This window comes from Stegastes partitus, unplaced genomic scaffold (genome assembly GCF_000690725.1).
Source record: "Stegastes partitus isolate 25-593 unplaced genomic scaffold, Stegastes_partitus-1.0.2 Scaffold1121, whole genome shotgun sequence".
Taxonomy (NCBI): Eukaryota; Metazoa; Chordata; class Actinopteri; family Pomacentridae; genus Stegastes; species Stegastes partitus.
In genome coordinates this window covers 97,177-103,286 of record NW_007578852.1, presented here as the reverse complement: position 1 = coordinate 103,286, position 6,110 = coordinate 97,177, and positions in this window count along the sequence as shown.

Sequence of the window (6,110 nt, the reverse complement as noted above, 5' to 3'; positions counted from 1 at the left end):
TCCGCTGCCTTCAGGTAGACACTTCCGCTGCCTTCGGTAGACGCTTCCGCTGCCTGAAGGCTAACACAGAAAGGATGCGTAGGAATGTCTTTCTTGAGGCCATTCTGAACACGAACTGAAAGGACCGTGCTGAACACACTTTGCACCGACAGACACACTACACTCATTCCACATGTTGCACATGACACACACGCATATTCATATATGCCTTTGCACATGCACACTTTGCACACTTTGCATCACTACATACGTACACTTTACACACACGTTTAGACGAAAGACCTGTCCAGGTGAACCTGCCTTCACCCTGAGTCAGCTGGGATAGGCTCCGCCCCCCATGACCCTGGTGAGGATGAAGGTGTAGAGATGATGGATGGATGTTGAGATAAAACAATCACTACAAGAGTCACTTTACATTTTAAGTCCGTGTGCACAGTTGTAAAAGTAAATCCTACGCAGGCTCTCTGCTCTTTGTTTTTTGTACTTTCCCTTGTCTTTGTGTGTTCAAGCCGAGCCAGGTACACAACACATTTTACTACACACTGCACCACTGTGTCTGTACCCAATACATTTGGTTTGGTTTGGTGTTATGTGACGTTTTCACACCACGTCAGTGATGTTTCTGAAAATGATGCACTATGTCTGATAGGGTCACTCTGTTTCTGTCATGTTTCATTGTTCATGAAGGTGTTTATGTGAGCATGCGTCCGTTCTCCAACTGCTTCCTTAACAACGTCATTAAACTGCTTCGCTTTGAGAATACTCCTGCCTCCACACCTTAAATCACAGAACAGAAGGTTGCATTCCCACTGTGGCCACTCTCACCAGCTCATGTAACACTGACAGCACTCCACGTCAGAGGCTGCTCAGTGGGCAGACTGAACCCAGGCCCGTGTGGGTGCGAGCCTCTGTAGTGCGCTAAAGACGGCTGTGTGGGTTCGGACGGGGAGTACGAAACGCCAACATTTTGCTACTGGTGCCAGAAACATCCCATGTGCACACATACACACATTAACACACACACTGGGCCACCGACCCAGATGAAGGAGTGGCTCCGTGGCAGAACGCCGGTCGGCTCCCTTCAAGTTTATGGGCAAGCAGGCAGACCGGTGGGTGTTGTACTTCACTGCGTTTGCCTCTGCACTGGTCAAAGGTGTGGGCGGATGCATAAAATCTTTGGGTTTTCCATCCATATGTCCCATTCTTGTAAATCATAAAGCATCTCTGGAACGCCTTGGGGGGATTTGCTTCTGTTTGGCACCGATTTTCACTTCGACTGGAGGATGAACTGATCAGATGTTGGTGGTCAAGGGACAACCGTGACCTCAGATAGCACACTGTTGGCCATAACTCATGAATTTATACGCTAATTATGACAAATGTCTGGAATGGGATGAAACGATGAAGTGATGGCACGTGTTTTTATCGATGAGGTCAACCGTGTGCTTCACTGTGCCGTCATCATGTTCCTCAGCAGCAGTCCACCAGCCATCACTCAGCGCCATCACTCAGGAACAGAAGACTTGTGACCATATTTCACATTTGGTTGGACACACAAATGACTGTCTGGATCTTCAGTGGTGCCAAGCTGAAGACTCACATCTACATTTTAGAAGTTGCAGCTTCGTTGCAGCAACATCCATGTTTGGAGCACTGACTTCTGTCACGCTACAACTTTGTGTTGTGTCAGAAGAAGCTTTGTTTGCCAAATGTGAACACATGCAACAGATCTGTTATTTGCTTTCTAAATGAATTTCACTCAAAAGTCTTCACTGCGTGTATTCCATGAGTCTGGGCAGACGTGATGTAAACTGCAGCTTGACTGGTTGGCAGTAAACCTGGTTGTTGTGTGTGCATGTTCCATGTCAAAGACAATGTGTGTGAGGTTCCTGCTACATTTGCACAGAGGCTTGATCCTCGTAATTGAGAACACACACACGCCTGACAGTCCGCTGAGGGGGAGAAACCGCAGCCTTGGATAGTTTAGGAGTCTTAATGTCAACAGCCACCTCTAAAAGTGTTTGTGGCTGAGCAGCAGCTCCAGATAAGCCGAAGGCTACTGAGCGGAGAGACTGATATCATCATGCCGGCATGTGTCAGCTGGAATGGTGACTGATGAAATGTTTGGCAAATGAATCAAGAGGGATGGAAAATAAAGTAAAGAAGGAGCAAGCCATGAAGACACTTATGATGAACTGTTTCATAAGAGGAGCGATGAAGGAATAAAGACGTCACGTGTGAGCTGATTTACAGCCAGAGAGCGGCAGAGGAAATGTGAGCAATGAATAATGATAAAATGTAGTTAGTGTGGTTATTAAAGAGAGTTCAGGAGACAAAGCATACAAATGAAAAGTTAATTATACAAAACAAACAGTTTTTCTTCAGTAGGCCTCTCAGCTGCACTGAAACTTTTTAATTTGGCAGAATTTTCAGGGCCGGTTGCCAGGTCCTGGCCACCAGCCAGACAAATGAAAAGCCAGAAATCAGAAAGCAATAAACCTTATGCTGTGATTAGATTTACTACAATCTTATTTGTACATGTGTAGTGAGAAAAAAAAAAAAGCTTTTGTCTGATGAAATGTAATTTGATTTCGCAGCATGCAGTCAGTGAGTTCGGGACATTAGCGGAGCAGGATGCTGGAAGCTGCCCAGACCGTGAACAGGCGCTCGCAGCCAGACGCCCGCCCAGGTGGGGAAGACAGGAAACAACCGGGATGGATTTTACACGGTACAGCAGACTTTTGCACTTAACTTACTTTCTGTTTGCTTCAAATTGAAAAATATGATTCACTAAAAGCCTGCAAGTATATAAATCAAATTTGTAGCTCATTACTTTAAAAAATCTTTTAAGTGCGCTATTTAATTATGTCAGTGTCTTTGTTCTGTCAAAATGACAATTAAGATGCAAAGTAAACAGCTGTGTCAATGAAAAGAAGTTCTGTTGGATGGGAGAAGGAAAGGAGAAGGGATTCTGCTTTATTTGTGTGTCTCAGCTGAAGGCCACATGTTTTTATCTGCATGGCCAACAAGGTGGGAAAATCCAGATCAGCTGGACTTCTGCAAACTGCACAGTGTGGGTCAGAACTCCATGATTGTACTGCGAGTCCAATGAACAAACTCACACACAAAAGAAATCCTCAGGACATTGTGCAGCGCCTCAGTGAGGCCAAATGTTGAACTATTCAGTGCAAATGTTGAATTTTTTCTCATGAGAGTTTGTTTGTTGGGGTTCTAGTCGGTGTGGTGATGCCCAGTATGCAAATGCTATGTTTGCAGCTGACATGAGGAGTAATGCTTCACAGTTGGTTCTGCTGCCTAACAGCTCCAGAGCTGTCAATCCAGTCGATTTCTGAGGACTTTTTGTTTGAGTTCACTCACGTTCATTCCATCCGTAGCCCAGGCAGGTATAGAAAATGGATGTGGCTTCATAAGGAGCACATATATAAACTCATAAGCAACCCAAGCCTCTGCAGCTGGAACAGTTTTGTGCAGCACAGAATTTGTTCGCCCAGCTTTACTGCTGCTGCCTCCAATAAAAAAAATAAGCCTACCACTTGTCCAGGGCTGCCAGGTGGTTTATACGGGAGCTGTGTGTGTTTAGTCGTGTGTTATTCAATACAGGCCGTGAAGGGGAGTTCGACCTGCAGGGCATCTCGCTTCATAACTTCTAAACTGAAAGTTATCAAAACCAAAGCTGGTCATTGCGGCTGTTGCTGCTGCTTTTTATTTTCTTTTAGCTGAACATGTTTCCTTCCTATCTACTCTGAAGTGCTAATTAGTCTGAAATTAATTAGCTGGAAATTCTGCCTTCTCATATGTGGGCAGAACATGTTTGAACCTCTGTAAATATCAAAGTACCACATTATTACCATTTAGACTGTTCTTTGTTCTCCCTCATGTGATCCGCTCCCTGCAGCAAAGCTATCAATCACCACGATGGCGCTAATTGTACTCATCCTAAATCTTTTTTTGTGTTTGATCTAAAGAGAAACAATCTGAAGAAAGTTGAAATGTGTTGTGTGTGTGCTGCTAAGCAGAGAGTTAAAATCTGTGTTAGTAGGTTACACTCTCAGCAAATGCCAACCACAAGAGACCTGTCTGAAGTGTGTGTGCATCTGCAGGCTCACAGACATCCACGCCGGCACACTGGAGTTTCCACGAGTCTCTGTTCAAGCGCGCTCACTCGGCTTGTGTGCAGAAATGTTGACGCTTGTGTTCGTGTGCAGGCGGCTGCATGTGTGCGCACATTAGCGTGTTTTTATGTCAGCGGAAGCGTGAGAACCAGGTCAGTCTCCTGAGGAGAAGAGCAACGGTGAGATGATGGAGTGATGAATAAATGAGGGCAGGAGCGATGAGAAGAAGACGGAGGGAAAGGTGAAGAAATGCTGATGCAGATAGGTCAGTGGTAAACGCTCTCGAAGCTAATTAGAGGGCTCAAACCAAACTCCAGGACTATACTGTGTACAGTTACAGCCAATTAAAAAGCACTATAAAGTGGAGCAGATGGTGGGGGATGTGGGCCAGGCTATACTGCAGTTATGACATCCCTTATATTGGACTTCCTGTTCTTGTGGTTTCACCTAATCTGCCATTGTGCTGCCTACACCTTAAATGCAGCAGTTTATAATGTGCACACAGACACACTCGTAATCGCACACGATGCCCGTCACGTCCGACAGTAGGCGAGTTATCCAAGAACGCCATCATGCTTGTCCCATCATTACACCCACACTTTTAAGATAAATTAGTTCAGTGGGCGATAAGTTTTCTAATGCGATCTTCTGACTAATCTCCAGCAGGTCTTTGTATGTTTTCATGGAATTGGTTAGATTTTATGGGCTGGTGATGGATCTGCAGTAGTTTCTTTGTGAAGGCTCTTCAAAGTGCCGGAGGAGTGGCTGTGGCAAGACCACGTCTTTATATGAGGATCACTTTTGATTGGACAGACAGCGTACTTCATGTACAGAGTGCTGATTGCCGTTTGCTTTGCATTGTTTATCTTTCACACTTTCATTTCTTGTGATTAGCAGATTGTCGAGGCGACCCGCTGATTGATCTTTGAAGCGCTGCGGCCGGCGTTGGCCGCAGGTTGCAGGAGTGGCTGCTGGGAGTTCACTTGTTTATTTGTGGTAATATCATTGAAGGTTTGATGTGTGACTCGCGGTAGTTTGGGCGTCTTTCTGTTGGAAAAACTGGTTTATTTGCTGTGTAGGTTGGTTGTCCACCGACAGCATGCTGCCAGTACGGCGGCCGGCTGATTGGTGCGCCGCTCCCCCTGCAGCAAAACACTTCCACGTTTTCATCTCTTTTATAGATGTGATGTTAGTGACCCTGATTTGAATAAACCAGCCTGTTGCACCCCACTGAAGGTCACCTGTACTACAGTCAGATGCCACATGGCTAAGCTGAGCTTGACATTTTTATTTACTTTTATTTAACCTTTATTTAACCAGGTGAGTCCCATTGAGATTGACATCTCTTTGACAAGGGAGCCCTGGCCAGGAGGGCAGCAACAAGGGCTGCAACAATACAACACACAAAAACTAAACTAAGTGATATATGGCATAGATTTATGGAATACATACAGTACATAAAAACTCATTTACAGCTGCTACAGACTTCTGTTTTTACAGTTTGTAACAAACACACATTTTGTGTGTGTTGAGCGACAGGGTCAGAGTCTGGAAGGCATTAATGCTGTACATGTTCTACATTAACTTTAAAAGACTGAAAAAACTGAAGATATGAAGTTGAATCAGTCACAGGGACGGTGGCTGCAGGCAGACTCTAAGTTTAACGAGTTTCCTCCTCGTTGAACACTGAGACCTTACTGCTCATAGTGAGACAGACGCTGGCTGTAGGGACTGCATCCAGGACTAACCTTTGCTAGTTTAGTTTCTTCTGAACTTAATTAATGAGCTGTTTATTCATCCAACTCATTATTTAAAGTCCAAAGCTTAGACAGTTTAAGTTAAATGAAGGGCTGCAGGTGTCTCAGTGGTTAGTACCGTGGCCTCACAGCTAGAAGGTCACCGGTTCACGTCCCGGTGAGGACACCCGGGATCTTCCTGCGTGGAGTCTCCATGTTCTCCCCGTGCAGCGTGGGTTCT